Source organism: Bufo gargarizans, chromosome 10 (genome assembly GCF_014858855.1).
Source record: "Bufo gargarizans isolate SCDJY-AF-19 chromosome 10, ASM1485885v1, whole genome shotgun sequence".
In the NCBI taxonomy this organism is placed as follows: domain Eukaryota; kingdom Metazoa; phylum Chordata; class Amphibia; order Anura; family Bufonidae; genus Bufo; species Bufo gargarizans.
The window spans coordinates 50,336,875-50,353,390 of NC_058089.1; positions in this window are offsets into that span (position 1 = coordinate 50,336,875).

Below are 16,516 nucleotides of genomic sequence, written 5' to 3' on the forward strand. Positions count from 1 at the left end.
GGCATGGTTGTGTCTGATAATGGCCGTAACTTGGTGGCAGCTTTGGAGCTAGGCAAGCTCACACACATCCCATGCCTAGCCCATGTCTTCAACTTAGTGGTTCAGCGGTTTCTAAAAACCTACCCCAGTTTGCCTGAGCTACTGGTGAGGGTGCGCCGCATGTGTGCCCATTTCCACAAGTCATCGACAGTTTCCGCTGGTCTGTCAACGCTGCAGCAGCGCTTACAATTGCCAGCTCACCGACTGTTGTGTGACATGAGCACGCGCTGGAACTCAACGTTCCACATGTTGGCCAGGCTTTGTGAGCAGCAGAGGGCAGTAGTGGAATACCAGCTGCAACATGGTTGTCGCCTTTCCAGTCAGCTTCCGCTCTTCACAAGCGAGGTGTGGGCATGGCTGTCTGACCTCTGTGAGGTTATAAGAAACTTTGAGGAATCAACACAGATGGTGAGCAGTGATAACACTATTATCAACTTCACCATCCCACTTCTGTGTCTACTCAAACGCTCGCTGCTCACAAAAGTCTGACGCTTTGTATGTGGAAGAGGTGGAAATGGAGGAAAACATTACACAGGGTGATAGCCAGACAACCCTCAGTTTGTCTTCTCAGCGCGAATTGGATGATGAATAGGAGGAGGCGGTTTGCCTCCGCTACAGAGGGTAGTACCCATAGCAGGTTTATTCCATCTGTTCAGCGTGGATCGGCAGAAGAGGAGGAAGAGGATAAGGAGTTTGAGAGTCATCCTCCTGATAAACTCTGGCACACGTGGATCACTTTATGTTAGGCTGCCTTTCCAGTGACTCACGCATTTTACGCATTTTGGACAACACTGATTACTGGTTGTTAACTCTTCTCAACCACCGCTACAATGAGAACTTCTCATCTCTCAAGCTAGACATGTGGCACGAACTGGCGCTTTACGCCTTGGAGTTGCTGGCCATAGCCCATACTATTATTCTCGGATGCCGCATCTGAGGGGTCAATGATGGGGGTGCGGTGCAATCATCGTTCCCTGCCATTGCGCCTGCTACTTACAAAGAAATGCGCTTCGTGGCAAAGTAATTTGTCACAAAGCAAATTTATTTGTGAAATTCAGGGAAGTAGCTAAATCAAATATTTGTAAACTTCGCTCATCACGACTGATGACAGTATCTGATCGGTGGAGTGACCCTGGGACGCCCACCAATCAGCTCTTTGAGAAGGCATTGGCGCTTGCGGCCTTCTCTCAGCTTACGAAGCACTGCGCCATACATTCACTACAATGGGGCTGAGTTACGTCTAGGCCGATGAATGTGTCATCACTGGCCTAGGAGAAGCTGCGAGAAGGCCGTGGTGCTACTGCGAGCGCCGGTGCTTTCTCAAACAGCTGATTGGTGGGGGTCCCGGGTTTCGGACATCCACCGATCAGATACTGATGACCTATCCAAATAGATCATCACTGCAAAAGTCTCGGAAAACCCCTTTAATTGTCACATATGTTGATTGGTTGGGATTGGGAACGCTGATTTATAGCATTTAGAGAAAACGATGTACATAAGAGGAAAAAAAAAAAGAGCAAGAATCAAGACCCGGATCACACAGATCAGCAATGGGCCCCATAATACAGGCTCTAAATAGACCCTGTGTCAGGAAAGGAGCAGAGTCTGCGTATATGAATGTGGAAGATAAAATTCATGTAATATTTATTCTAAACCACAAACAGCTGCAGCTACAGAACAGACGACGGGAGGAACAGAAGGGGAAAAGGAAGACAAATATACTCATCGGTGACACAGAACAAGATCCGTGGCCAGGCACGCCGTGTTTGTTCTGAAAATATTTAGGACAAAACCTGTTGACATTACATGGAAAATGGATGTGGGCAGAGAACCGCGAGTTCCTGAGAGGTCAGGACCTCTTCATGGTGATCAAAAATAAGTCTGGACTGTTAGACCAACGCTGAGCAAAAATATTTGTGTTACTGACTGACACATTCTGAACGAAAATGGAAAAACATCAGAAAAACATTGACTGATCCTTTAAAAAAAAAAATCTACTGTGAATTTTTATTATCTAAATTGTCATGTTGATGACCTATCCTGAGTATAGAACATGATGAACATCAATGTGAAAACCCTGGACAACCCCTTAAAGAATAAACTAGAGTTTCGATGCAAATGTTATGCTAATATCAGTCCTTGCAAATGGATTTAACTCTCGACTGACAGTTTACACTTCCGACTCTGTTCACACCAGACTATAGTGCACAAAAACCTAATACGCCTTATGCACAGGACCACTTTGTGCATATAGCACGCTGACCCATTCATTTCTATGGCGCCATGGGTGTTTTTTTTGAAAATCTGTGTGCCTATTCTGCAAGTTATAGAACCATACCTCCCAACTGTCCCGAATCTGGTGGGACAGTCCCAGATTTAAGTGGCTGTCCAGTGGTCCCGGTACAGGGGAGGTACGTCCCACTCTCTGGCAGCTGTCCTGGCTTCCATAGGAAGCAGAGACAGTTGCCTGTAATGACGAAGCAAGAGCCGTTCGTCGGCTCCCTGCTCCATCATTCCTCCCCTCTGCGCTCCACACTGTATATCTGGGCAGGGGGTGGGGCCGGTCGGAAGCTTCGCGTATCATCCTGCTGCTGGGGAACGAGGTGAGTATGTGGAGTTTTTTTTTTATTGTCTGTGAAGGGGGCTCTTTACTGGGCATATTACTGTGAGGGGGCACAATCCTGGGCATATTACTGTGAAGAGACACAGCTGGGCATATTACTGTGAGGGGGGCACAACCGCGCATATTAATGTGAGGGGGCACAGTTGGGCATACTACTGTGATAGGACATATATCTGGGCATCGCTACAGTGAGGGGGTACATATCTGAAAATAACTACTGTGAGGGGGCACAATCCTGGGCATATTACTGTGAGGGGGCATATATCTGGGCATCGCTACTATGAGGGGGCACATATCTGGACATAACTACTGTGAGGGGGTACATATCTGGGTATAACTACTGTGAAGGTGCACATATCTGAGCATTGTTACTGTGAGAGGGCACATATCTGGGCATCACTACTGTGAGAGGGCAGATATCTGGGCATCGGTACTGGGATGAAGGCATATATCTGGCCATAAGTACTGTGAGGGGGCACATATCTGGGCATAATCTGTGAAGGGGCACAGTGCTAGACTAACTACTGTGTGGTAGCATAAAGGGGGATTATTTGCTATGTGGGGGCATTTAGGGGACTGGGTGGTATTAGGTGTTTAGCTATGTTTTGGGTGGAGTTAAATATGTGGCCTAGTGCTGTCACGGTACCTTCTGTGACAGAGGTTAGAAGATCAGAGAGACTGACTGCACGTGAGGCTAACTGACAGTCTCTTGATTCTCAGTGTTGTTGCTTGGTAATGACCACACCTCTTGTCAGGCACAGCTGGCGGTCATTACTGCTTCCCTATTTAGTTTGGTTTCACACTTCATACCATGCGGTTGATATTCTCTGCTTGGATTTGGAAGAGTTGGTGTGTGGACCTTACCTGTGTTCCTGGTGATCCATTTTCTGTAAGATAAGTTACTGCTCTTTGTATTTGGTTGTTCCCTTGTGCTTGTTGTTACTAGGCCTTATGGAGACACTGGTTCGTTTACCTGGGAAGGAACCAGTAGTCTCATTTCCTGTCACTACCTCTAGGGCCTCTCAGGGCTCTTAAGGTTTTAGGTTACGGCGTATGTATTTTCCCACCTTCAGGGTCTATACATAATGACAGGAATCAGGGCCAGATCTAGGGGTTTCCTAGAAGGTAACCTTTTCCTTCTCCCTAGTCTTGAGGCCTAGTTCTTTGACTTCTCCCTTCTGTTGTCTTTCTGGTGTCCCTCCCCTCCCCATTATTCGTGACAAGTGCTTTGCGTGCCACACATAGAGTCCCTCTTCCTTATTTTCAAAAGTTGGGAGGTATGTAGAACATGTCCTACTCCTGTCTGTATTGCAGAGAAAAATGGGAATGAGAAAAATGCTGAAAGCAATGGAAGGTATCTGTATTTTGCGGATCTGTCATGTGCATGAGCCCTTAAAGGGGCTGTCTGGGTTCAGAGCTGAACCCAGTTATATCCTCTTTTTTACCCAGGCAGCCCCTCTGATATGAGCATCAGAGTATTTCATGATTTGATGCTTTCCCTTGCCCTGCGCTGTACTACGTAGAGCAAGGGCTTTTTCGGTGACCTACCGGGTCTCTAAATTGGAATGCTAGGCGGAGGCTTCCACTTAGCAGTGAGCCCGGTGACATCACCGGCATTAATGGGAGGGATTTAGCGCTGCTCTAGCCTGTAAACCAGCACTAGCGGTATATTATTCTGGCAGAGGAACAGCCTGCCTGAAGACATCATATCTGGCATAGTCAGATACTACTTGACCTTGCCGGGGTCTATTGACGACAATGGGACTACAATCAGCAGTATTTGTCCATCTAAATCCCGGCACTACTGCCAGAAACAGGCCGGATGCCCATAAAGTCCCATTATAACCAAAGAGGCATGGTGATGCTCTGGGATTTTCTGGGTAAGCCGGATATGATATCTTCTGAAAGGCTGTTCTTCTGCTGGAAGAATTTACCACTAATATTAAACTAGCCTAAGATATTTAGCCTAAAGAGCATGCGTCAGCATGATCAGCCCTAATAAACCAGACATACTGAATGCAAGGATTCCCTTCTTCCAGTCATCCGATGTGTATTCACTGAGAAATTCCCACTTTTCACACTAATGAGGTGCTGGGAGCCCAAAGGGGTGGGACTAACCCCTGGGAGCACCACTTTATCTCCACCTTACTGTTCTGATGACATGGACCAGTGAGGGTTCAATCGACACATGCCCAGTAGATCTCATTATGCTGTCCATGCTCCCGAGATCTGAACTCTCGGTTTATGCACCGGATTTCTAAGTCAGACATCGGAACATTGATGATGCCGGGTCCTGTCAATCAGTGAAAGAGAAGGAGTGACTGTGGGAGAAAAGCGGAGGTGAGGCATAGCTCAGAGCCCCTTATTACCATAAAAATAAAAGTCAAAATGTTTCAATAAAGACACTTTGGATTGCTGTAAGAGAAGGGTCCTTGTATTCAGCATGATCAACCGCACCAGGCGGTGTATGTGGTTTACTAGGGTTGATCCTGCTGACAAGTGCCCTTTAAGCAGTTGGCATTTGTGTCAAAAACAGCTCTGAAACCAAGAGATTTCCCAGCTGTTGAAAAAAACAATAAAGAACTGTAGGCTTTCGAGTCTTAATATAATACTTTCTATGGATATGGAAGACAGGAAATTTTTTGTTTGCTTAAGCACTTTGCACATGAAGCTCCTCTGGCTTCCTCGTCCTTATCAAGAGATACAGAAATCGTTTTTGAAGCTCTACACAGAATGGAAAAAGCAGACGGGTGCTGAGCGGAATAGCAAAACAAGGAAGGCGACAATCCGCTATCTCCTGTCCGGGTCTCTAATTTCACGTTTGATCTGTCATTGAAGGTCATGATATAGATTTTAATTTGAGGGCTGGATGCCTCAAAAAATAAATGCATTGTTAGGCGCACCCACTTTTATTATACAAACCATTGAGGCACAGAGAAACACTCATACAACCTTCAAAAACATAAATCATGGGATGTCACACTAATACCTCCCAGTAATGTGATGTAGAAGTGCTCAGCACATGCTTCCGAATGATGAAAGCAGCTAGGCATAAAAAAAAACTGTGGACGACCCGTACTGGAAGTAAAAGAGAGTGGAACATAGACATAGAAAATAATATACACTCACCTAAAGAATTATTAGGAACACCTGTTCTATTTCTCATTATTGCGATTATCTAGTCAACCAATCACATGGCAGTTGCTTCAATGCATGTAGGGTTGTGGTCCTGGTCAAGACAATCTCCTGAACTCCAAACTGAATGTCAGAATGGGAAAGAAAGGTGGGCTACAACAGCAGAACACCCCACCGGGTACCACTCATCTCCACTACAAATAGTAAAAAGAGGCTACAATTTGCACGAGCTCACCAAAATTGGACTGTTGAAGACTGGAAAAATGTTGCCTGGTCTGATGAGTCTCGATTTCTGTTGAGACATTCAAATGGTAGAGTCCGAATTTGGCGTAAACAAAATGATAACATGTATCCATCATGCCTTGTTACCACTGCGCAGGCTGGTGGTGGTGGTGTAATGGTGTGGGAGATGTTTTCTGGGCACACTTTAGGCCCCTTAGTGCCAATTGGCCATTGTTTAAATGCCACGGACTACCTGAGCATTGTTTCTGACCATGTCCATCCCTTCATGACCACCATGTACCCATCCTCTGATGTCTACTTCCAGCAGGATAATGCACCATGTCACGAAGCTCGAATCATTTCAAATTGGTTTCTTGAACATGACAATGAGTTCACTGTACTAAAATGGCCCCCACAGTCACCAGATCTCAACCCAATAGAGCATCTTTGGGATGTGGTGGAACGGGGGCTTCGTGCCCTGGATGTGCATCCCTCAAATCTCCATCAACTGCAAGATGCTATCCTATCAATATGGGCCAACATTTCTAAAGAATGCTATCAGCACCTTGTTGAATCAATGCCACGTAGAATTAAGGCAGTTCTGAAGGCAAAAGGGGGTCCAACAACGTATTAGTATGGTGTTCCTAATAATTCTTTAGGTGAGTGTATAATGCTACATATATGGATATTAGAATAATCAAGGAAACTGGTGTATAACAATGTGTTTTAGTGGTTCCTTTCCTTTTAATTCTTTGTAATGTAGTTGGTTAGTGGTGCCTGATACCTGGCCGCATTCCTGAAGTATGAAATAACTGAACATGCATACTGCACACTGAATACTTTTTGGAGGGGCCAGGAGACTAGAAACCATCTAGCTATGTAACAAAGAACTTAGCTTAATTGAGGACATCATCAGGGTAAGTTGTATCTTGCTACCATCGCCTCTTTTTGTATCATATGAGCATTGGCCAGGTGCTATGTTGGGCACTGGTAAATGTGGAGCTCGCTCATTTGTTCACGGCTTTGGTGACTGTTACTTACTTTACTCTGTATGTTATCTTTAGATGTATGTCTTTTATCATAGTCTAGTAAGCGCACATAAGTCGTGTTAAGTAAATCTTTCCGAATCTCAGATTTCACAATAATACCACCGGGGAACTAACCTCATCCCAATTTGATCTTCTCATTCCTTGGTCAATCTTGAGAAGGGATGGTACTGTTGGAAACGAGTGTCTAGCTGTGGTTATTCCCAATGACTTGACTATTGAGTGGTGGGAACTGACAGAGGATTCCACTCTCTAGAGGAACTGCATTAATAGGGGCAGGAAAGGGTAAGGAAATTGGCCAAACATTTCAGACACATTAATGGTGCTACTATTTTAAAGGGCATTTTCAGCAGGATCAACCCCATTGTGTGGTAGGGTTGACCCCGCTGATATAAAATGCTAAAATGATACCTGTCTTGTGAAAATCAGTTACAGTGGTCCTAAGAGAAATTCCTTGCATAAATGAGGGCTTCAGCACTGGAAAGCTAAGGAGCTGAAGTCCGGATTTGCAGAAAAAATTAAAGCTTTTTTCTAGGAAATGTCCCAACCGATTTTTACAAGACACGTATCATTTTAATTGACAGGATCAACCCTACCAGGCAATACACCTAACTTTAGAAGGTTGATCCTGCTGAGTGATGTTCTTTAATTGCCTGGGCTGCTAGAATTATTATTTTTTAGAATAAAACACATACACTTAAATGATTTTATAGATGTAGCCTCAGGATAGGTCATCAATATCAGATCAGTGGGGTTCTGACTCCCGCCACCTCCAGAGATCAGCTCATTGAAGAGGAGGTGGTGCTCTAGTGAGTGCCGCATCCTCTTCCTAGGCAAGTGACGGCACATTCTTCGGTCATTGGGGTGCAATACCAAGCACAGCCACTATACAATGTACAGCGCTGTGCTTGTCTGAGCATCGCTGCCCTTCCAAGCGGCTGATCAGTAGTGGTGAGCGGGAGGTGCCATATTCGATTTCGACGAAATTCGCGAATATTTTTTAAAAAAAACATAGAATAATTATAATACTTGATAATTATAATTATTCTATTTATAAAAAAAAAAAGCAAAGTAATATAATCGCATAGCGAATTAAACTTAGCTGTCTCTATAGTCAACTTTCCTATTCGATTGCTAGAATTAGCGAAGTTGACGAATATGGAGCTAAAACGAAGATGGAGAATAGTTTGTTATCTTCGTTTTGAGGAGTATGACGAATACATTTGTCATATTCGCTAATTCTACCAAGCCAAGCATAGTAAACAAGGTCCAAGTTAAAATCGCAATTCGATTATTATAACTTGAATTAATCGAATTGCGATTTCAACGTAATTCTCAAATCTGACAGTACATTCTAGTATGGAGACGTTCACATGGTGATGTGGACGCTCCATGAGCACGGAAGTCGGCAGAAGCGGCAACGGGCACTGACTGGAGCAGCCAGGAAGCAAGGAATCCTAAGGACAGATAAGAACTACTTTAGGGAAGTGGGAAAGAAAAAAATATAACAATAAAAAAAAAAACTAATATTCGAAATATCGAATTTATAGCACTATATTCAAAATATTTGCGAATTAGCGAAGTGTCGATATTCGCTAAAAAAAATTGATATTCGCGCTCAACACTACTGATCAGCAGTGGTGCCGGGAGATCAGATACAAGCCAGCAGGATAGCCGTGAGAGAATTAACTGCACCAGCACGACTTTATGTTAGGCATGCGGCATGTGTCCTACTCTACTGTACGGAGAAAATACAATCTGACACTTCAAGAAATGAAGAGGCCGAAACTTTAAATTTGCGCTTTCATGCACATTTCAAATGCTCGCTCAAAATAATGGATCTTTTGGATCTTTCAGCATTTTTTTCTTTCGCCATCAAGGTTGACTGATATCCAGACTGAACCTTTTGTAAATGTCAGCACCGGCTTCCTGATGCTAAAACATCTCTTTCTTTCAACTTTTTCCTCTCACAATTGAGCTGATGAAGGCACTATGTTCTCCATCTCAATGTAAATAGAGTCTCATTTAAAGGGGTTGTCTCCTTTTATCATTTTATAGAGAAAGGATGCAATATGGATAATCACTACACATTAATAAGTGCCTGGTATTAACTTGCTGTACATGATAAATGCTATTTCCTGAAGTGAGACAATCCCTTTAAGTGTAACTTCAAATATGCAGCAATTGGACAGAGCGGGGCTGGTACTAGTAGGTGGCAGACTTGGCAGCTGACCAAAGCTCACGGCACCTAAGGGTCTCAACTTGAAAAAGCATGATCAATGAATGTCTACTATTCTTAGGCCCCTTTCACACGAGCAAGTTTTCCGCGCGGGTGCGATGCGTGAGTTGAACGCATTGCACCCGCACTGAATCCTGACCCATTCATTTCTATGGGGCTGTTCACATGAGCGGTGATTTTCACGCATCACTTATGCGTTGCGTGAAAATCGCAGCATGCTCCTCTTTGTGCGTTGCAGTGCGATAATCCACGCAACGCAGGCCCCATAGAAGTGAATGGGGTTGCGTGAAAATCGCAAGCATCCGCAAGCAAGTGCGGATGCGGTGCGATTTTCACGCATGGGTTCTAGGTGACAGTCTATTCACTGTATTATTTTCCCTTATAACATGGTTATAAGGGAAAATAATAGCATTCTGACTACAGAATGCATAGTATAATAGTGCTGGAAGGGTTAAAAAAATTAAAAAGTTAACTCACCTTATCCTCTTTTTCTCGTAGTTCGTTCCCGGTCTGTTGTTTGCTAGCTGTGGGCTTGGGCTGAATGACCTGTGGTGACGTCAGATCACATGCTCCAATCACATTGTCAATCACCATGGTGATGGAGCATGTGATCTGACGTCACCACAGGTCCTTTAGCCCAAGCCCACAGCTAGCAAAGAACAGACCGGGAACGAACTACGAGAAAAAGAGGATAAGGTGAGTTAACTTTTTTATTTTTTTAACCCTTCCAGCACTATTATACTATGCATTCTGTAGTCAGAATGCTATTATTTTCCCTTATAACCATGTTATAAGGGAAAATAATACAATCTTCAGAACATCAATCCCAAGCCCGAACTTCTGTGAAGAAGTTCGGGTTTGGGTACCAAACATGCACGATTTTTCTCACGCGAGTGCAAAACGCATGACAATGTTTTGCACTCGCGCGGAAAAATTGCGCATTTTCCCGCAACGCACCCGCCTCTTATCCGGGCAAAAAACATGACGCCCGTGTGAAAGTGTGAAAGAGGCCTAAGTCATCAATGCCAAAGGGTATACTGGGATAAAGGGTGAGACTGATTGCTAATTTTGTTGCCTTCCTTAACCACAGTGGACCGTTATATGAATAAAGCTACTGGCACAATCCTTCTTACTCTGGAGAGGGGACTGGGGAACTCAACTGGGAAAAATTATATAATATCCTGTTAATGAAAAACAATCACTCCAGCCTGATACATTGTAGCAAACTACCAGAGTTTTATGCAGGTTCTATTGATGTATTTAGTTTTGTAACAATTGTATCTATGTCTCTGCTGAACTGTAGCGCCTGCGCAGGATGACTGTCAATACAAGTGACAGGAGATCCCTCATGAGCTGTATAAGAGAAAATCAGTCAAGGAACAAAGCTTTGCTAAAACATGACAGCTAGTGAAGACAGCAGCATCCTGGAGCCACAGGCCTCACATCCAGCATGTATCGCTAGTATGGACACGTCCACGTGGATCTTGGTACCAGAAAACCACTGCCCAATAAAACATATATTCGTTTTTTTTTTTCTTAAAAGGGTTTTCTGTGAGTAAAGTATTAATGACCTATCCTCAGGAACAACCTGACAGCTGTTTGAAGAGCACCGATGATGTCACCTTACTCAGTCACATGGCCTATGTGCATCTCATTCAACTGAATGCGCCTGGGCTACAATGCCAAGTACAGTCACCATACAATGATCGGCACTGTGCTTGGTATGCTGTGAGAGGCTGCAGAGCTCACAGGGGCACCAAGGCCTCATCAAACAGATGATCAGCGGGGGTGCTGGGAGTCAGACCCCCACCAATCAGGTATTGATGACCTATCCTGAAGATAGGTCATCAATATTGCACTATTGGGAAAACTCCTGAAAGATCACCCTCTTAAAAAGACACGCAGTTCAGTTGTTGATTTCCATTGCTACCAGTATTCTTTTACCTCTATTATTCCTTCATTTCTTTTTTAATCATATTGATTTCTTGCAGGTTTTAATATACTGATCCCATATGACAATCTGTCCCATTAATGTTGACCTTTGAAGGCCGGGTGCACTACAGCAGAATCTCTCCACGTGACCTGCTGACCACTATTTTTGTTATAGTAATGGAGTGGAAAGGGATAGGATACATAATTTACAGACACAATACATTTTGAGAGCATATAGTTTACATTTTGGTGCCTCGGGCGCACAGAGTTGAATTGACCTGCCTCAGTCTGCATTAAAATGGCTATAACTGGTTCCCAGGAATAGCCTTTTTATATATTACTGCCGAGCGGCATATTTCCAGCTGTGATTTGTGCCTCTTTGATGGGTTTAGTAAAAGTCATTAATGTGTTTCTTTTCCTGCAAAAGTCAATTTTATGTTCCTTGAAAGCCACGGTACAGGAAAGACACAGAGAGTTTTCCAGTGTTATTAAATCAACAATTAACCCCTTGAGGACCAGCCCAATTTTTATTTTTGCGTTTTCATTTTTTTCCTTTGTACCAAAAGTCATGCCTTTTTAATTTGTTGTTCACATAGCCATATGAAGGCTTAATTTTTGGCAGGACAGGTTGTATTTTTTAATAACACCATTTAATTTACCATATCTTGTATTGAAAATAGAAAAAAAAAAATTGGTGGGGTGAAATTGAAAAAAAAAAAGAAGGCCAAGATTTTTTTCGGTTTTGATATTACAGCATTCAGTATGCTCTAAAAGTGACATGAGGTCCTATTCGGAGAGTCTGTACAAGTACAGCAATGGCAAATTTGTATAGTTTTTAATTTGTGTTACCTCTTTTGAGAAAATTACAAACTTTGAAGAAAAACTTTGACTACTGAACAGTGGGCCAAATCGAGGGGGCACTACTATTAGTTCGGAGCTTAAATGGTACTCAGCCGAGAGCCCGTGGAACTACAGGACATAGCCAGCCATGGGATTACAACAGCGCATGCACAAAGTTTAATTTTCCCTTGTGGTGAGCCCACTAGTAGTGGGAATTTGGGGGCACATTTATTGTCTAAAACGCCAATCTAAGTAAATCCCTACACCGGGCGGTGGATCCGCCGGGGTTTTGAAGAGGCGCCGGCCTTTCCATAATTTCACAGCATCTAGCGCCAGTTCTAAATGTAAGCCAGATAAAACAGGCGTTGAACAGGCATAGAAAATGGTAAATGAGATTTTATTTATTTACCCGAACTGGCTTTAGGCAAGCATTCGTTTAAGTTATTTTATTCCATATACTTGCAATTTTTTATACAAACCGATTACCACTTGACTGATTATTTTGTGTATGATGTGGTTGGACTATCTAACCTATTAAATATATTTACAAATATTTTACATTGAGGGTATTTGTTGCCTAGAGAACATAACAGGTATCCTCGAGTCTGAAAATGACCAACTATTACAATTAAAAAATACTTTTCTTGCATGACGAACGCCTTAAATGAAAATGAAATAAAAATCTACAATTAGAAATTTTTTGGGTCACCTTGTCTCCCCCCCCAAAAAAAAATTAATAAAAAGCGGTAAAAAAGTTGTACATACTCCAAAATGACACCAATACAAACTACAGTTCGTCTTGCAAAAAACACTTCCCAATTTCACCCCACTAAGAATGTTTTCCATTAAAAAATGCAATTTCTTACACAAAAAATATACCCTCGCATCGCTATGTGAACGAAAAATCTAAAGGGGATAAACCCGGACATAAGCTCCCCTTCACTCCTTTAGCATTTAGGATAGGAGCCTCAGGGCATTTCCTTGCTCTGATGCAGCACAGGGCAATGCCAGTTTATTGTGAGCCAATGACATACAGGGCTTCACAACACTATGCTAGGCGGAGACTTCCACCTAGCTGGGAGACCAGTGATGTCATCCGCCCACTATACACCGCCCACTTGAGCCTGTGAGGTCACTGGGTTCCCTGCTAGGAGGAAGTCTCCACCTAGCATAGTGTTGTGAATCCCGATACGTCACTGGCTCACAACAAACAGGCAAGGAAATGCTCCTATGCTCCTATCCTACATGCTAAAGGAGTGAAGAGGAGCTTATGTCAAGGTTCAGCCCTGAACCCTGATAATCCCTTTAAAAAGTTGTGGCTTTTGTAATGTAGGAAGGAAAAAACGAAAAATGCAAAAACTAAAATTGTCCTGGTCCTTTCAGGGGTTATCCAAGAATCAGACAGACCTCCAAAAGTGTCTGACCCATGGTGGAGATCATACTTACCTAACCCACCGAACCCAGCGATGGTGCCAGTTAAGTATTATCCCCACTGCAAGTTGGCCACTCTGGGTTGTCTGTCTGACTCTTGGATAACCCCTTTAAGGGGTTAAAGGTGGTCTCACAGGCAGGGAACCAGGTAAGTCTACCACTCCCTGGCAGGCTCTTCCTCTCCATGCTGTGCTGAGATCAACATACGTTGATGGCTGGACACGTTGCACTGCAGCCAATCACAGGCTGGTCACATAATGCAAGGGGAGCAGGTCACCACTGCAGCCTCTGATTGGCTGCAGCAGTCATGTGTCCCCCCATCAATGGATGTTGATCTCAGCACGGCAGAGAGAGAAAGAGCAGGCCCGGGGTCATTAAACACTGAACCCAGCAATGGGGGTCAGTTAAGTATTATCTCCACTGTAGGTTGGCCACTCTTGGAGGTCTGTCTGACTCTTGGATAACCTCTTTAAGGGGTTAAAGGTGGTCTCACACAATCTCCATAAGCATACATTTGTAGTAGTATGGATCATACTCACTATATTACTGCTGCTCACACTTTCGAGAGCGAAAGATGCTCATTGAAGCCATTTTGACAAATATATGAGGGTCATAACTAGGGGTCTATCAGCTCAAAATGTACTATTTGAAAATGACCAGCAGGCCACCCTAAACATATTTCTACATGGGTGCCGTTAGTATGATGTCCTTTCAATTGACCCAAAATATGGGAGAGCTGAGATATACAGTATATGTATTATGCTTTCATGGTGGTTTTCATGATAACATACAAGAAAACTGGGGAAAAATCTGTGATATTGGCTCTTTTGTATTCTCATGAACAACTTAGTTATTTAGAACAAAGCAGCCATTGTTTGGATCACACAGCTAATCCTCTTTTCTGTAATAACAAGTCATGCTGGTGTTTAATACACTGAGCAAAGTCTCTATCCTGCCTCTCTCTTGTTCGTGAAAAAGTAATGCAGATTTTGGAACAATATGCCAAACTGTAAAGAATATAATAATCCAATGAGAACATTTTATGTTTTGATAATTTCATCTTGCTATGTAAGCCAGTATTGCTTCTATCTGCTAAAAAAAAATTATATTTTTGACGTCCAAAAAATATCATATAATGGTGAATCAAATGTTGGGATTAGAGAGCAAATTTCTTGAAATTCATTTTGTGTTCGATTCCACAAAATTTTTGTAAAACATTTGATTTTGGTCCAAATTGATTCTATCTGAATCAAATATAGCCCAATTGCTCTGAACATCACTACATACCAGTCTCTGGTCTCCAATCTCATGGTTTTTTTTCTGAAATAATTCAGATATGGGTCCAGAAGAAGAGAGACTCACGCATAATACTCCTCTAGAAATAAGATATACTAGGTGTCCCAATATCACATTCCTTTTAATATCTTACATCTGCTGGCATCAGTCTTCGTGTTCTTTTCTTTTGGAAAGGAAAGTGAATTTGTATACCTTTGGGTTTCTGGGTAAGATATTTAAACAATCTTTTCTTGAAAAAAGAAAAGGACACTAAGACTATCTGATGTCAGCAGATGTAAGGTTTAGAGATGTCAGAAGATGTAAATTTAGAGATATGTTTCACAGAAAAGCAAAGCAGCATTGACTGGACTAAAATATTCCTCATGCATACTTGGTGGTCTCCCAAATAGGAAGCAGTACCCCTAACAATAGCCCCAAGCCCACTCAGTTACCAGGGCAATTACCTGGTAAGATACTTAGTACTCTTGTTCTTTTATAAGGAAAACTGGTTTTCACATCTCATTCTGAAAAGCCAATACTGTGATTCCCAATTCTTTTAGAATTAGAAGTGGATTTCACATCTCATTTCCAGTGGAGTATTACGCGTGGGTCTCTGTAATTTGCCCCAAACAGATCACAAGAATTTCAGTTTAATTAGAATCTTATTTTTTGAGGAAATTCGGACCAAATTCCAAATTGATAGAATCAATTTGCCTATCTCTAGAGATTCCCGCACAGAGTGTTTTATCTTTGAGTTGTAAAAGTGGGTTGTAATCTGATGATGACTGTGTTCGGATGCTGCATGGTCCCAATTGTCTCCCATAAGGATCATATTTCCAGCCAAACCATGTCCACCATAAGTATACTTTTACCTGGCCGTACATACTATTTCAAGCATAGGAGATAACCCATAGAAGGATTTATTCAATATCTGATTAGTATGTCTCTGGCTATTATTCAGGGTTCAAGTTCCAAAATATATAACCACATAGAGTCCGGAAGTAGCACCTGCACCAGGGCTCTGGGGCCTTGCGCTGGCTATACATAATAGATAATTGTTGTCTGAACCAGCCAACTATCTAATGTATATGGAGGTCTCCAGACTGTCTCACCATAGCAGATATTGGTTGAAGAAAATTGGGCAGTTGGATTTCTAGTACTCAATGGTTTTATTATTAGGAGATAGGCCACCACCTGAGGAGTCTGGCAGCAGCTTTCTCCAATCTTCTTGTTCAGGACCCATGTATACTCAGCCATGCCAAACTTTCATGTGCATGGAGGGGTCAAGAAGATAGCTGTTGTGTGAACATGTGTCTGATGTGAATGGCCAGGTTAAGGGTGCCTATTTGTGAAGTGAGCTTCTGAACAAGAAGGTTCACTTTTTGGTTCTAAGGCCAACAGGGGAATTCACTGGCTCCCCCAGTTGGGCCAGTCCAAGCCTGCACATATGAAGGTACATGGAAGGTGAAGCAGCTTAAAGTTATACCTACACCCCTGACAATGGATATATCAAGACAGAAAATCAGGGTGCAGACATTCTTTCAACTTTCCCACCATTCTGGTTTTGGTTGGACATGTTTTTGTGGGTCCTTATTAATGTACAATATGTGATCAACTTTTCAAAGAGCACAAATCACTAAGAATGTATATGAAACACATTGTTAATATAAACAAAGCCTTACATCCAAGGTAGTTGAAAAATACAGATTACAGGTGAGGGAATCTATTTGTTGG